The sequence below is a fragment of the Protomyctophum bolini genome (assembly GCF_963924005.1).
Source record: "Protomyctophum bolini genome assembly, chromosome: 6".
Classification (NCBI taxonomy): Eukaryota; Metazoa; Chordata; class Actinopteri; order Myctophiformes; family Myctophidae; genus Protomyctophum; species Protomyctophum bolini.
The window spans coordinates 181,334-199,303 of record NC_137867.1 but is presented as its reverse complement, the minus strand read 5'-3'; the positions used below and the strand labels follow the sequence as shown (position 1 = coordinate 199,303).

Below are 17,970 nucleotides of genomic sequence, written 5' to 3'. Positions count from 1 at the left end.
ATTCAATATAGTGCAATGTTGTATATCAATAGTCTATTAAATGTGACTTTGTAAATCTACTTTATATCAGATGTTGGCTGTTTGTTTATTTGAAAAACAAGGCACAATAGCCTACAGATTATTCACCTGAAATAGCTTTAAATTGATTGGTCATAATGCCAACAATAAATTGGTGGTCAGTAGCACATAATTTGACATATAAAATGAAAGACTTTAAAATATTGCACTGTAAGATTTCACAATACGGATTTAAGATTCCACAATACAAGTTGATATCGTTTGATAACTGTTACTCTACTGAGACACGTTAGAGGTTATTACACAGTATACAGGGTTGTGGTAACTGTGATAGGTTCGTAATACACCTGACTGGACACAATGCTGTGGTCGAGAGATGAAAATGTGGTCCAACAGTGTGTTCTTTTCAGTGGTCGCAGTTGTGATTAGCTGTGCATATCCTCTGGATTCAAACAGATCAAATATTGCATGCGTTCCACTGGACAGCAAATTTTCATTGAAGTCTGCACACACAATGATTGGGTGATGATCCATGATCTCTAAAGAGTCCAAGAGGCTTTTCAGGTTTGGGAGGAATTGATTAACACCGTAGTTTGGAGGTCTGTACACAGCAGCAATCAGTGCATTCACTGGGGCTTCAACTTTGACAACCACAAACTCCAGGTCAGTTACATTATGTATGTACGGCTTCTCACGGGCTTGAATGTTGTTTTTCACATATACAGCAACTCCACCCCCGTTACTGTTGGCCATGCAAGAATTGTTAGTGTAGGAAACGTTTCTGTTTCGCTTGAACATACTGTAGCCATCCAAATGGAGACTCTCAGCAACAAATGATCCATGCAGGTGAGTTTCCGTGAGACACAACACATCTGCTAGACCCAGCTCATGATGACTCTTTATGTCACTGATATGAGGTGCCAGTCCTTCTGTGTTGTGATGGATGATGGTGAGAGTGTCAGGCGTGTTCAGTGTTTGCGTGCTGTGAGCAAGTGGCATTATGTCCTCAAAGCTGAGTTGGGTCATGCTCTCGAGGCCTGCAGTGATTTCAGGGTTGGCATAGATTTTAGTCTCATCCATATCAATGATGTGCATTCCACTGAGAGAGGTTACTCTGCTGAGAGCTACGTAAGCCATACCGGGTTGAAAAATCTTTTTTAGGGACACTACAGCAGTAGAGGTTGTCATGCCTTGCACTTTGTGTATTGTACAGGCAAATGCGAGCTTCATGGGAAACTGTCTGCGTACTACGTGCTTCAGCTTTTCCTCTATCCTCTCGATGTACACAACATTATCAGGTCCTCCGCGTGTTTTATGACGGTGCCTCTGTCCTGCATTTGTATTGTCCAGCTCAAGCCCAAGCATCTTTGTATATATAGCACCATCTTTTTCACAGGTAACTATTCGGGCAATTTTACCAAATGTGCCGTTCACAAGTCCATCGTCCACATCAATGTTTCTGGTGATCATAACGCGAGCACCCACAGCAACTTGTAGTGTGTCTGGTAAGTCGTTCTTGGTTCCACGACATGGTTTTGCTTGTCTGGCCATTCTTCCTGATGATCTGTCCTTTCTATAGTCATCTGCATCAATGTTTGTGACATCAGAATGAAGCAGCGCTAACGTTTTTGCGTTGTGTTCATTGACCTCCTTATTAGTAGGAAAGATGTGAAGTACATCATTTGGGCAAAGTGCTGGTTCGGTGATGGCTTGTGAAAGCATATCTCTGTCTTGTTCAGACAAGGTATCTGACTTTAGTTTCACACGGATCCTGTTCAACGTCTCAGCATAAGCGATGTCATCCTTCTGACGCATGATCTCTGTCAATGTGATCATCTGAAATTGGTCGCGCCAAAGGTCTATCTGACATGATTCATAGACACAGAGAGGTTTAGTCTGTGAAATTGGTGGAATCTGATGGAAGTCTCCAACAGCGAGTACTGACATTCCTCCAAAAGGGTTTTGACTTCCTTTGATTTGTTTTAGTCTGGCATCTACATAGGCAAAGAGATTCTTTGAGACCATGGACACTTCATCAATGACAATAATTTCAGCATTTGAAAGCTCTGCTCGCACTTCATCCAGTTTGTTGCCAAGTCCTGGGAATGGAAGTTGAATGGATCTTGGTAGCTTAAAGATGGAATGCAACGTTTTGCCTAAAATGTTGAAAGCTGCCGTACCGGTGAATGCGGTTAACAGAACAGTAGGCTGCGATATGTCAGTTTCCTCACGATTTCTCTCGAGCCTGGACAATATCTTGGATGCCTCTGAATAGATGCATTTGATTAGATGTGACTTCCCTGTTCCAGCACCACCATTTATATACCAGAAAAATGGCTCTGAGGGTAGATTACAAACACGCTTCATGCACCAGTCTCTAACTGTGTAGAATATGCATGCTTGCTTCTGGTTCAGACCTTGATACATTTGGCGTAATACTACAGGGTCTATCTGAAAGGTTTGTATCATCGGTGCAGCTGTTGTAGCTTCAGACTCAACGCTATAGTCTGGGACATCTTCTTGTTCATGTTGGTCATCCAAATGTTGTGTTTCGCGTTCTGCGATACATTCCAACCTCACCAGTTCAGATTCAGGAGCCAGATTACACCATTCATCTTGCATGGGCCCGTTCTGCTCATATTCGTCGATGGCACTCTGGATCTCTTCACTGTGTTTTTCATATTTATATTTGTTTTCCTTGACAATGAGAAATACTGGCTGGAGTTGGTTTGAACCAGGTAGCTGAACACAGGCGCTATGCAAGAAGGACTGGTATGTTTGAAAGTTGTCACTTTTCAGCTGCGACTCTGAGCGGTGTGGGAGGTACAGTTTGAGTAGTGTGCCAAAATATCCCTCAGGATTCTTTTCCTCTGAGACGTGGTAATATCTGATGATGGCAGGTTTCCCCTTTGTTCTTTTCTTCACAAATCCCATCTCATTAAGTAGAGGCACAACATCTTTAGCTGTGTATTTCTGCCTGCCATAGACAATATTGCAAGTGGAAGAAAAATCAGCCAAGCACATCACCTCAAAGTCTGGACGTTCAGGTCTAGCATGGTATTTTTCAATTAACCCCGTCATCCACACATCTTCTGAGTCTGGTATAGTGTTCTCCAAGCGTGATTGGGGATAACTCATTTTCAGTCTATTGTCATCTGTTGGTATGAAACGGATACTGCGTGAAGACCTCTTCATTTTTATACCACATACACGAGTTACACACTCCTGAGCGCTGACCTCTCTCATTTTGGTGTACGCCTGCATTACTTGCATCATTTCCCCACGTTCGTCTAGGTTGGCATTGTCTTGATTTGAGTTTTCAATCATTGTTTTGAGATACTGGCTCATCCCGTGCTCAGCTTTGGTGACGTAGGCTGTGATGTACATGATACACGAGTATGCATTCAGAATGTACTGGATATCAATATTGGCATCCCAGGCATCAAGAATATAAGGATTGTATGGGTTCACCATGCATTCCTTTGGATCACGTTTCAGTATAACCTTATTGGAGCTGGTCAGTGATTCGAGATATTTTGTATACTCTTCCATGCTTAAATTACATGCAGCCAGTAGCTGTGGTAAATCCAGAGATTCAGTTTGAGGGTCGTCAAGCAACTCAACCACTGGTTTAAGCTTCGTCTTAGCTGCACTGAACTGCTTAGGATCTGTAGGTCTCGTTATCATGGTCTCACTCGCAGGGGGTTTAGGAAATCCAAATCGGCAGCCAGGTTTGTTGTTTTTGCGACATGACTTGGAGTGATTTCTGCTGTGTGTCTGAAGCTCTTTAACCTTTCTGTATAGTTCTGGCTCAGTATTTGGGTCAGGCAACCGGGCTGTAACGTACTTGTCAATAAAATTGCACACAGTCTCATCAGAGTCCTCATCATACACGGGTGCACCCTCTATCCATAACAAACAGTGAACATGAGGTGAGCCACGACTCTGATACTCTAAACGATACCAGTAATCTACAAGCTTGCCAAGCGGCTGCGCGGCACTCAGAAACAGTTTGAATAATTCATCAACACGTTTATCAAACATGCGCATTGTTGTAACCGGATTGCTTCGTAATATTTCACACTTTGTTGCCCAGTCAAGTTCTTCAAAATTAACCTGTTCACCTTGTTGTTTCTTAATTGCTTCAATCACCTGAGGCCATCTCATCTCTGCAGCAGAAGCAGTACCAAACCAAGTCGGTTTTCCTAATTGTCTGATGGTAGCAAACAGATCTCTGGTTGTTTTCTCCCAATAGGCAGGGGTTCCTCTCAGTGGCTGCATGAATCTGATTGCCTCTTTGTTTCGCACCAGTTTTTGAACCTCGTGTTTGTCTTGCAGCATCCTGGAGGTTATTTTGCGTCCATCTCGTGTCTTAGGCTTTCCTTTACGCAGTTGTATTGACATACTGGAAGTAGCCAAATGTATTTCTGTTACGAATTGTGAAAAGAACAAATAATTTGTATCTCTGGCAAAACGACTATCTACAGAGGTAAGCCTTGATTTAAAATAACTGCTGGGTGTTAACCTAATGGGTCTTGCATCATCAAATGTGTTTACACTAGTGGGAAATTGCACTGGGAATGCCATAGACTCAAGCTTAGGTGTTCTGAAAAAGTTGACCGGCTTATTACCTTCAGCAGGCGCAATACAGTAAATTCCTTCACTGAACGATAATAGCTGGTCTGCAATGTCAATTGGCTGTAGACAAGATTCGAGGGCAATGCCACCAGTTGGCTGTTCACCCTCTTGTTCTGTATCGTTTGAGTGATCCTGTTGTTGATTGTCATTACGAGGCAGGATATCGATATGTTGTTCCTCACCAAGACTATCGTGTGGCTGATTCAGTGCATTTTGCTCACACCTGTCAATGTCCCTCAATGCATCATCATCATACTCATCATCTTCCATGATATCATCAATTTGATTGTCACCTTCTTCCTCGTCGTAAATTGTCGGGTCACACAATTCGGCCTCATCTCTGATAGTTATGTCCTTATACTCGGGGTGAATTTGTTTTAAAGTGTGCAATGCCTTTAAAATTTTAGACATAGTGACAGTCTGGAACAATTGATGTCCTTTGTAGTGCAATCGTCTCTTCAACTTTACTCTCATCACTTGAGAATCACTTCTAAGTCTGGGTAAAACATTGACAGTCGCCTCTACTTCAGATGGCACACATACTACATTACCGCATAGTGATCTCTGCTGGCCTTTGGGAAGAGGTATGATTTTAGCAAATGTTAGGTACTTGGATGAAATATGCCTCTCCAATATGTTAAGATCAGACAATTCAGGGGGGATTTCTACCAGCTCCAAATTATTAGCCATAGCAAGTGGTGGCATGTGCCCTCTCTTAAGATAGTCATGGCAGGTGGCACAGATCCATTCTTGCTTCCTCTCATTGGGTACTGTGCAATGTTGTGGTTCTCTGCATACATCATTGCAAACATGAACATATTTTCCTGTCAAGCAAGCAGACACCACATCTGGATTTTTTACGTAGTCTGTCCTATTGCAGTGTTTTACTCGATCTGGAAACAATGCTCTATGGCATACTGTGCAGACATTAGTGGGGCCATCTTGTATGCTTGTTCTAAAAGCAGATATGGCTTGTTGCATTACAATGTTACGTTGTTGTGCACGTAGTGCATCTTCTTGTCTGTATTGTTGTATTATTTTCCGTGTGCAACGCATCTTATGAAAGAGTCTATATGCTGCTTCACTGTGATATCTTTTATAAAAATAAGCATTACATTTCTGTAAATGAAGCCGTCTGAAATCTGGGTCATTTTTGTATCTGTGTTGATTGATTCGTTTCATGATTTCAATATGTCTGAGTCTAAATTCAAGATCATTTTTGTATTTGTGTTGAATGTGTTGTTTCTTTCTGAGTCTAAATTCAAGATCATTTTTGTATCTGTGTTGAATGTGTTGTTTCTTTCTGAGTCTAAATTCAAGATCATTTTTGTATCTGTGTTGAATGTGTTGTTTCTTTCTGAGTCTAAATTCAAGATCATTTTTGTATCTGTGTTGATTGATTCGTTTCATGATTTCAATATGTTTGATTCTAAATTCAAGATAATTTGTGTACTTGTGCTGACTGATTTGTTTCATTGTTTGCATATGTTTCATTTTAAATGCACTATCATTTGAAAAACGCTTGTTAATATACAACTTTTTTCTTAGTCTATACAATTCGCATTTAGCATACAAAGTCCTTTGTTTCAAGTTTTTGGTTTCCTTTCTCTGTACTGTTTTTTGTTGCTTTATGCCAGTTTTTGGTAATGCAAGTTTTTCACAAGTCCTCATATATTTTCGTCTTTTCCCTTTTTCCAATTTTAACATGTGTGCTATCTGGTCCTTGCTCATATTTGTGATTTTGAAAGATTGTCCAGTCACAAACTTACAGGAAGTCATACTTTGAGATGCTTCAGTGTGAGTTAAGTTGGTGTGTGGGGTTTTAAAATCTGCACTTGATAATTGATTGCAAGTGACATTACAATGTTTATGATCAACAGCAGACGTTATGTCAACCTCCGGTTCAGTCATAGGTGATAATAAAGCACTGTCATCAGTACACTCAATATTGCCGGTGTGAAAATACTGTTCTGCAATCCCATCAGACATTTCTGACAATGAATGTTTAGCCTGCCTGTTTGTGCTGTAGACATCTGTGTTTGATGTTGTTGGAATTTCTATTCCAGAGTCTGCAATAGTAACATGACTGTTATCCAGGTTGTCACTGTGAAATCCTACAGGAATGAGTTCATACATGCATGTTGGTAACGTCTCAAACACCAGTTGGCACTCAATAATCCTCTTAATCATATCTTTCAACTTTGTGAATGTAAGCATTACAGCAGTGCCTAAGTGTTGATAATAATATTGACATGGTAATCCATCAGGACTTCTAGAGTGTGGGTCAAAGAAACCAAATTGTCCTGATCTGTTCCTGAACACAGCAATTACTAAACCACTCATTACCAGCAATGCATAGTTCACGTCTTTTAGCAAACAGCTAAGTCCTGCTTCTAGATTTAGGCACTTTTCTGCATAATGAGATGGAGGGTCTCCAAAGGTTCCATACTGGGAAAGATCATGATGCTTTGTTACATGGTAGTCATGGTCGCGGGCAGACACTTTGTCCGGTAAATCATCTATAGCTAGATGATCATGAGCAATTTTATTCTTTATTTTAGGTAAAGATGCACCATCTTCACCTTCGTGAGCTTGTAGATCGGCTGTTTTTCTGACTTTCGCATCTAACTGACGCTTGACCTCTGTGTACATGGTGTCGCCCTTTTGCAATACAAGGTCCAGGTTTGCTGCTGTAATGTGTTCTTCCTCATGAAGGAATGCCAGAAATGTTAGAGAACTACAGGCACACTGCTTATTCCTGGAAAAGACATGGTATTTAGTGCTGTTTTGACTATGAGATGCTGCAACACTTGTCTCATCAGAATGGCCTTTGTGTTGAATACGGTTAGATGTCCTTGGTACATGTCTAACTTTAGGCACATGTTTGACAGCATCAGTGGAAGACATATTCTGTAATGGTGTTTTATTGCTGTGGGGTGCACATTGTATTTGTTGACCTGCTGTGACATTGTCAGAAACATGCTCTTTAACCCAGTGTGTTGTTGTTGGAATTTCTATTCCAGCTCGTGGTGACAGGTCGATGGAGTCGGCAATAGTAACATCACTGTTGACCAGGTTGTCACTGTGAAATCCTACAGGCATGAGTTCATACATGCATGTTGGTAACGTCTCAAACATCAGGTGGCACACAATAATCCTGTTAATCATATCTTTCAATGTTGTGAATGTAATCATTACAGCAGTGCCTAAGTGTTGAGTATCTTCATTATATGGTAATCCATCAGGCCTTCTAGAGTGTGGGTCAAAGAAACCAAATTTTCCTGATCTGTTCCTGAACACAGCAATTACTAAACCACTCATTACCAGCAATGCATAGTTCACCTCTGTTAACAAACAGCTAAGTCCTGCTTCTAGATCTAGGTACTCTTCTGCATAATTAGATGGAGGGTCTCCGAATGTACCGTACCGGCGAACATGCTGTGTTACGTGGTAGTCATGGTTGAAGGCAGAAACTTTTCCCGGCAGTTCATCTGTAGCTAGATGAGTATGAGCAATTTTATTCTTTGTAGGTAACTGTTCCCCTTCGTGAGCTTGTAGATCGGCTGTTTTTCTGACTTCTGCATCCAACTGCTGCTTGACCTCTGTGTACATGGTGTCGCCCTTTTGCAATACAAGGTCCAGGTTTTCTGCTGTAATGTGTTCTTTCTCATGAAGGAATGCCAGAAATGTTATAGAACTACAGGCACATTGCTTATTCCTGGAAAATGTACGGTATGTAATGCTGTTTTGACTATGGGATGCTGCAACACATGTCTCATCAGATTGGCCTTTGTGTTGAATACGGTTAGATGTCCCTGGCACATGTCTAACTTTAGACACCTGTTTGACAGCATCAGTGGAAGACATCTTCTGTAATGGTGTTTTACTGCTGTGGGGAGCACATTGTATTTGTTGACCTGCTGTCACGATTGTATCCTTAACACAGTATGTGATGTTGTCAGAAAAACGCTCCTTAAACTCCTGCTCACCCATGGGTCCTACACGCTTTTTAAGATAATGTGTCAAATTCTTAGATAAACAGTCTTTATGGCAATGCACTTTAGCATCCTTCTGCTCGCTCATAGGTGATACAGCACTGTCATCAATACACTTGCTTGTTTGATATTCTGTACAATGTCCTACAATCACATCAGACATTTCTGACAATGAATGTTTAGCCTGCCTGTTTGCATGGTGTGTGCTGTAGACATCTGTGTTTGATGTTGTTGGAATTTCTATTCCAGCTCGTGGTGACAGGTCAATGGAGTCGGCAATAGTGACATCACTGTTATCCACGTCGTCACTGTGAAATCCTACAGGCATGAGTTCATACATGCATGTTGGTAACGTCTTAAACAACAGTTGGCACTCAATAATCCTGTCAATCATATCTTTCAATGTTGTGAATGTAATCATTACAGCAGTGCCTAAGTGTTGAGTATCTTCATTATATGGTAATCCATCAGGCCTTCTAGAGTGTGGGTCAAAGAAACCAAATTTTCCTGATCTGTTCCTGAACACAGCAATTACTAAACCAGTCATTACCAGCAATGCATAGTTCACCTCTGTTAACAAACAGCTAAGTCCTGCTTCTAGATCTAGGTACTCTTCTGCATAATTAGATGGAGGATCTCCGAATGAACCGTACTGGGAAAGATCATGATGCTTTGTTACATGGTAGTCATGGTCGCGGGCAGACACTTTGTCCGGTAGTTCATCTGTAGCTAGATGAGTATAATCAATTTTTTTCTTTGTTTTAGGTAACTGTCCCCCTTCGTGAGCTTGTAGATCGGCTGTTTTTTTTACTTTTGCATCTAACTGACACTTGACCTTTGTGTACATGCTGTCGCCCTTTTGCAATACAAGGTCCAGGTTTGCTGCTGTAATGTGTTCTTCCTCATGAAGGAATGCCAGAAATGTTAGAGAACTACAGGCACACTGCTTATTCCTGGAAAATACATCGTATTTAGTGCTGTTTTGACTATGGGATGCTTTAACTCTCGTCTCGTCAGATTGGCCTTTGTGTTGAATATGAGATGTCCCTGACAGATGTCCAACTTCACTGTGACTAACCTGTTTTACAGCATCAGTGTAGTACATTGGTTTCACATCATTGCAGCTGTGGGGAACATGCATTTGTTGACCAGGTATCACATCGTCAGATAATTTCAACTTGGACCAGTGTTGTTTTTTAGCTTGACTTTTTTTCCCTTTCCTCGGCATGGTAACGTTTGGTTCTTGTAGGCTATTTGTCACACTGGTAAACCTTAAATATTGCGTATAAGTTTGTGCTTTGCAATGTTTTTATGGTAACTTAATAGGGACTACGATATTCACAAATATCTTCAGAGAATGTAGTGATTGATACAGTAGGCTACAGTTCACTAGCAACTTGTTCTATAGACACCCAGAAAATTATGAAACAATTGTAATATAGGACCAGACGTCAACTGTAGTTTCACAGAATTCTAGGTAATATACCAGATGTGAGCTACTGAAAACCACAATGCAATCTCAATCACTGAGGGACATTCACTATAGTACCAAACAGAAGCAAGTGATTTGTCACACGTCCACTTGTATTATCTCACTTTCTAAACAATGTAGGCTACAACAGTATTAATAAGCAGTTTAGTTTAAAGAACTGTTCAAAAGAGGAAATGTGGTCAAGTTTGCAATTAATTTAAAAAAACGGGCTGCATTTAATGCAATACAGGCAATGTTAGACTAAACGATTAGTGCACCAAACAAATACCAGTCATTCATTAAATCAGTGTATCTATAAGGCAGTATAGACAGTTAATATAGATATGAACACTACCTTTGTAGATTTAGTATTTGATCAAAGATTAAACTAAATGTATAGGAATGTGGAAATGACCGTTTTGTTTTGAACCAATGAAATGTTTCTCAAATGTTAGCACAAGCAACAAACCTTCAAGTAGTGCTGATTAAATATTCAGTGATAGCTTAACAATATAGTGATGGATTAGGAAAATTATCTTGGTAATGTATACACTTAATATAGCAGTTGGGCTACTTCAGTTGATGGACCGCTGTTCAATAGAGTGATCACAGACAGGTCCACTTGTCAGAGCTGCAAATAGTTTAACTATCAAACAGAATTCTAAACAAGCCTATTGAACTACCATACATTTATTTTTACTCAAGTATATTTTACTATACAATGTATAAAGAAGCTGAACAATAAAGAGAGGTTGGCCTTGCTAGGAGTATATACTGTACTAATGTTAAGAGTATTTCTAAACAGTTTGTGAAATGTGTTTGCTTTGATGATCCTGGTCCAGTACGTAGTCCGGTCCTGGTTCAGTATGTAGAGTGCAGACACCAAGCTGATCGAGTTGAGGCTGCGTTCGGATCCAGATAGTGGATAGCCAGAAACAAATAATTTCAAAAATGAATGTATACGGAATGTAAAAACTATCACTCAGGAATGTGGAAATGGTGTTTAGGTGGATGGATGTTTAACCAAAACAAAAGGTGAATAAACAAAGATGGCTCAAAGGTGTGGCAATACAAATGTCTCAAAAAGCTGTATCCAAGGTTTCAAGGTTTCATATCAGGGTTGCATCAAAAGTTGTATCAAGTTTCATATCAGGGTTGCATCAAGTTGCGTTTCAGGGTTGCATCAAAACTTGTATCAAGTTGCGTTTCAGGGGTTGCTTAAGGGAGCAGAGCAAGATCTCTCAGAGTTGCTCCCAACTCTGAGACTTCTCTGAGCGAGATAGAGAAAAGGTAGAGACAAAAGACAGAGAGGCAGCAGGGAGATAGAAGGGTTTGGGGTGTTGGATTAAGAGAAAAACTGTATCCAAGGTTTCATATCAGGGTTGTATCAGGTTTCATATCAGGGTTGCATCAAAACTTGTATCAAGTTGCGTTTCAGGGTTGCGTATAAGGGGTTGCTTAAGGGAGCAGAGCAAGATCTCTCAGAGTTGCTCCCAACTCTGAGACTTCTCTGGGCGAGATAGAGAAAAGGTAGAGACAAAAGACAGAGAGGCAGCAGGGAGATAGAGGGGTTTGGGGTGTTGGATTAAGATAAAAACAGGATCCACTGGAACCCAGGGTTCACTGCGCAAGGTTTACCTGAAAGAAAGAATATTCATAGTCACATTTATACAAGTATATCAGTAACATAAATGCATAATGTTGCTGTCGGGAAGAAACCTTGTGTTGTTTGCTAAAGCAACTAACTCCACCTCTCATGGAATATATAAAGTTACAACACAAACTGCGCTAGCATAAACAGTTTACAAAATCTCATTGCTTATACATCTTTCTTTGAGATTTACAATAAAAAATCCGATCTTTTGAAAATCATGAGATTGGAGCAGATTTCCGATCACCTGATCAGGTCAACCCTAGTTATTACAATGTTTATTTGCAGCAATTTGGCTAGCTGTTCTGAATCTTCCCCACAGGATTAATAAGCCTTATGTAGTCAGTTACTGTACTGTATAGAATATGCAATTGCTAATTACATCAACCATAGTATTCAATATTTAAAGTATAATGTGTGTTCCATCGTACAACAGTGGTGTGTGCTGCAAATAGCAGTTCTACAAGCTCAGAATGTGGCCATTTGGTCAAAGGGTCCCTAACCAAAACATCTGCCCCTCCACCATAAACATAAGTATGTTTTTAAGCTATAAAGCTACAAATTCACAAGTCACGTTGTGAGCTTGTCGGTCTGCTATTTTTGCTAATCATACAGGGCTTAAAGGCCTATTCATAGTGTGGATTTTCGGTGGCGAGGTGACCACCGGAGCTGAAATAGCGTGGAGCGGTGGCGAGTAAAAACAGAGAGTAGGGCTGAGGCGGTGGCCGTGGTATGCTCTTCACCGCGGCTCAGTGACGTCATGTTGTAGTTCGGTGGTCACCTCACCACTGAAAGTCCATACTAGGAATAACGCCTAAGTGGTTACTATGTGTCAAAATGTGTGTGTGTGTGTGTGTGTGTGTGTGTGTGACATCACTTCTTGCATCTATATTCAACTTGAATACAAATATTGTGTAAAAACATCATCAGTGTTGATAACTAATACTTACTCAAGTGTAGGTCAACAGCAACCAGCTAAGTCTGCAGAATGAAAAGGAGAAAATCAGCAATTACTTAATTGTTCAAAGAATATTTTTCTTTTGTGTTGTTAACCCATTGAGATCTGGCACCAGATTCTACAATATGTCTTCCAAAACCTTATCAGTGGTTCTCAAACCATTTCATGTCAAGGACCCCGAGAATTATCTGTATTTTGCCACAGACCCCATCTGAAAATATGTTGTAGCAGGGACCCCCCCAGAAGCAAAGATTTGAGTTAAAGAAAACAAGCTACAAGCTCGTAGCGCAGCACTCAGAGCATGTAGATCTGCCATTTTTCAGGTAAAGTTTATAGTCATGGTTAAAAGCTATAGGGTGTACAAAGAGGCTCTACGCACACCAAAGTCCTTGTGGCGGTGCCGTCGCACGGGAGAAAACTGTATAGGAGATCTTGAATGAACAAGAAGGTGGCCGCACACACCAATAGCCAGAGTACCAATATTTATTCGGACAGCAGGTAAGACAAATATCCAACGTTTCGGCGGTTAAGCCTTCATCAGGGGGAAAAAAAAGCTATAGGGTGACAGAGATGTGTCCTCAGGTCTAAATGGGTTAATCATTTCCTGCTAAATGAGTAAAGTTCAATGCACACTGCTGCATATTTCTAACTAAATGGCTTACATTGTAACAGCTTGCATTGAATCAATCTGCTCCAATTTAAACACTTCACACAGTTTCAACCTATCGTTCAATTGGCCATCACTAACCCATTGCTATCCTCTGCGACAAAGTGGGTAGGCAGGAATGGTGTCATCTTATGAGTATTAGTGATGAACACTTAAAGCTAGGTTGACAGTTATTAAAGTAATTTAAGGCAGTGGTTCTCAAAGTGGGGTCTGGGTTGCGGAAACCCCCAGGGTTCCTTGAGGGGGTTCCCAGCAAAATAAAAATGTAAGCACTTCAACAGACTTTGGCCATTTGAAAATGGCAAATGAGCATGCAGGTCTGTTTAAAAAGAAAATTGTGTTCCTGGCACATATTTTCATACTTTTTTTGGGGCCCTTGAAATCAAAAAGTTTGAAAATCACTGACTTTTTTTTATATATATCTTTTATCCCACGATTTTGTAACCCATTTTTCACCCCTGTGTCAATCATCTAATGTGATCCTGGGCTCTACACACCCTCCGCCAACCTGGGGAGAGCAACGGACTTAACTCATGCTTCCTTCATGCTTTTGTGTCCAAGTTGCTCCTTTACACCTGACAGGGGGGAGTTTCCCTGGTTGGACATAGCGCGTGGAAGGAACACGTTATTCCAACCAGTTCCTTTCCCCTCCATCAGGCGCCCCGGCTGGCCAGGGGGAGGCAGTTTAGAGACCAGGATTACTGCATGTTTTTGTGAGGGTACCTACCCTAGGGGACACGGGGAGAACATGCAAACTCCACACAGAAAGGCCCTTTCGCCAACCCCGCCTCGGGTATGGGCACTGATGACGTGGAGGAGGAAACACGCCGCCAGCACCCACAGCGCCCCGAGCGGGAATCGAACCCAGGACCTTCTAGCTGTGAGGCGACAGCACTACCAACTGTGCCTCCGTGCCCCCACTGACCTTATTACTTAATATCCTAAAATACTAAAACGTCAACCACATTAAATCAGTAAGGCGCTGATTTCACGTTTACATTAAATATGGTTTGTATTCAATCCACTGGGAGAAAAAAGTATTGCACCTGTACTACCTGCATGATGCATGTGAATAAAACCTGTAAACCTCAGTAGATTTGTGATATCAGCTGGTAAATAACATAATGGTAATAATAATGGTAAATTGAATGTCACCCATTCACATCCCACATTGTGAGCTTGTAGATATATTTTCAGTGATTGACGATGCATACATCTGGGTTAAATCGTGAGGATTGTACAGTACGCAATGGCATTCCAATACAGTTTAGCGTTCAATGATTCTCAACCTTTTTAACTTCATGGAACCCCCAGTTTGATATGCATTATGCCACAGAGCCCCATTTGATCCAAATTAATCTATATCTCTGGGATCCCAATCTTCACTGTAAAATGCTGTGTCAATGTATCGCCCTGTGTGAAGTGTGGAAGAGAATGCAAATCGCACATATGTCTATTACATAGGTCTATCACAGGCAACGGGAGGCGATATTGGCAAGCTTTCCCCGAGATTCCAGTGATGTTTGGTATCTGCAAATATTAAGCTGATACAGTTAATACTTACTCAGAAGGTAGGGTGGTGTCGTTTGATCTGCAGATTGAAGGAGATAGAGGAAATTATTCAGTTTGTAGTTGCTATACATGCAGAATTTGTATTAATTCATTTCCATTATTTTCTTTTTTAACCCATTGTGGCGGGAACTTTTGGTGTTGGCATTATGTTATGCTTTAGCTATTGAAAAATAGCAGATCTACAAGCTCATAGTGCGCCACCGAGTGGCGCGCTACGAGCTTGTAGGTCTGCTATTTTTGAAAAACCACTGACATAGAAACATAGCTTTTTCAGAAAACTGTCAGGATGTAGAAGACATTTTTTTAATCTAATGTCAGGTCAAAATGGGTTAATAAGAATTTGAAGGTCTTCAAAAACCGTAGGTTAGGTTTTAGAAGGCATTTTTAATTCAACAGTATAGAATACACTGTCTGATAACAAATAAAAGGCTAAACTTAAATGACCAAATCAGCAACATTTTCTGTGTGTTGCAAGTTTGTAGATCTGCTATTTTTACAATACTAATAATAACATTAGGCAGCAGGGGGGCCACAGCGTTCTACAGGGAGGGAGGAATAATGTGATGTTGGGTCACCAATTCACGTTTCAAGTTTTCACAATCTCCTACTGCACCTGTTGCATATTTGAAACACCTCATCAACACTCAAGTGACGTTAGATTTGTCTGTGAGCAGACAGTGGTAACAGTGCATCCCATGGAGAGTAGATTGACATTCAAGGGACCCTAAGGTACCGACCTCCCAAGTACAGAACAGGTAACCGAACTGGAAAATAAACTACACAACATGCCCATTTATCTATACTTACTCAGATGTAGGCAGGATAGTAATTTCATCTGCAAAATGAAGGAGATCAAAATAAGCAATTAATCAGTTGTTTATTTCCAATATAAAAAACACTGTTGAAAGTAAAAAGTCTATATTGCTACAGTACCAAAGTAAAAAGTACTCAATTGTTTAAAATTAGCCAATCTACAAGCTCACAACTCACCGTGATGCAAAGGAGGGGGGGGAGAGAGAGAGAGAGAGAGAGAGAGAGAGAGACAGAGTTTAGATAAAACCATGACATACAAGGTGCTATGACAAATGTACAAGATGTCATGGTCCCCAAATTGACACTAATTGACCCCCAGTTGAAAAGATACAGGGACCCTGGACCATAAGAACCCGTTTAATTTCAAGGACCCCCAGTTTGACATGCATATTAACTACATTTAATGTCATTTCTATCTCTGGGACCCCCAATTCATATAAAAGGATTGTAAGACTCATAGTTACAGACCCATAAGGGTCCATTTGGTTCCTAACTATCATTTAGCTGGGGACCCCCTTCAACTCAAGGACCTCTAGGGGTCCACGGACCCCACTTTGGGAACCACTGCTATAGCTGTTCGGAGTTTGGTAGATTAAGCCCTCCGAAGGGCTAAGAACAGGCAGCACACATGGGCATGACTCGTGTTAGTCAATTTATTGATATGAAAGACCACAGGTCATAAACCTGGAAGAAAGAATAAAATAAAAATGGCATTACCATAACATTCGTTCGAATATAATGCAACAATTAACAAATAAGCATCACAGTATGTTATTGTAATTGACTCTCACAAAATATAATATAGCTGTACATTCTCCCAGAATATACCTGCTGAATATACTTGTAACATAATCTTACAGCTCCTCTCATTACTGATACAAAAGTGCAATATAAAGAAAACCAGCATCATGCATACATTCCCTATATACACACAAGTAGCCTACATATAACCAAACCACATATGTACTGCGCATACACTAAATGTGTATATAAAGCAGCACAGTAAAGCAGCACAGTAAACTCTGTTAATACAGCGAGCTGGATACAATAAGTATATAAACTATAAACTGCATTTCCCAGAATGCAATTCCCAAAGTGCCTTGCGCAGATCGCACGCAGCACGCACGCACTATGCCAGCCGGCCGGCACGATACTAAAACATTACCATGGCAACAGAGTCCGTAAGTTAATATACTGACGTGACACTATATGGACGTGCAAACACCACACAATAACACAGGACTTCTCCACCACGCTACAGTCCGCTAAGCGTCCCGACAGAGCAACCTGTCAAAACAGCCAACGCTGGCCACAGCTAAACACTAGCATTGCTACATAAACATTGCACCCCGTGCGCCGCTCGCTCGCTCAATACTTGCGGTATACCAACGCGGACACAACGTGACAATACTACTGCACAAAATGCTACCAGTAGCCCATAGCAAACATTATACATTTCACACACTACAGTTCAAATCTAACTTACCAACGGGCTGTGTGCTCCTGATGACATATCAGAATGTAATGAGTGAAAAAAACACTGCTAGCAAAAGGCTACTGTGTTAGCTATTAGTTAATGACATGAAAACTTCTTCACAGATTAAAACCCGTTTAGTACAATTAATTTATAGACATGTATGACTCAACGTCATAACAGTCAGCAACACGCAGTGTTTGTGTGTTCCTCTTATGACGGCGGGGCCGCGGGGAGCTAATTAGCCTGGTAGCTAATTGTTAGCAAAATAAACTCAAAATAAATAGCATGACAAATGAGAGCAAAAACGGACCTAAAACAACGGGACAAAGACAAGTAATGGTTTCGGGTCTGTTGTTTAACAAAGTAACGAACTGGGACAAACGCAATGTGTTCATTTAGGTGATAAATTAATATAATATGTACTGTACACAACAGAGCTGGGACGTTACTTACCAGTGGCAGTTTTCCAAACAGGAAGTGGTGTGGTGTTGCAGTAAAAGCGGTCCGCATGTGCTTGCAAAACGTTCCGTCTCTGACATTTGCATGAAGACATGACAAATTGACTTATTGTTATTATTTGATAACCCAGCACTTACTACTGTAGGCTACTGTAGGCTACTACTAATAATAATAATTATTATTATTATAATTATAATTCATAACATTATAATCAGAACATTTGTACAAATATACAATTATATGAAAAAATC

At 40.7% G+C, this 17,970-nt stretch overlaps 1 long non-coding RNA gene across 2 annotated transcripts; it reads right to left on the bottom strand.

Annotated features, from left to right (window-relative positions):
* Positions 1 to 10,334: 10,334 nt before the first annotated feature.
* LOC308316797 lies at positions 10,335 to 17,729 on the bottom strand. 2 transcript variants are annotated; one of them, XR_013964211.1, is made up of 3 exons: positions 17,714 to 17,729; positions 12,724 to 12,748; positions 10,335 to 11,760 (listed from the first exon to the last, which is right to left on the bottom strand). It is a non-coding gene; the product is annotated as an uncharacterized lncRNA (long non-coding RNA). The 2 variants fall into 2 exon arrangements; XR_013964212.1 differs by lacking the exon at positions 17,714 to 17,729 and adding an exon at positions 14,963 to 15,076 and having other exon boundaries at positions 12,724 to 12,754.
* Between the last annotated feature and the right edge of the window lie 241 nt (positions 17,730 to 17,970).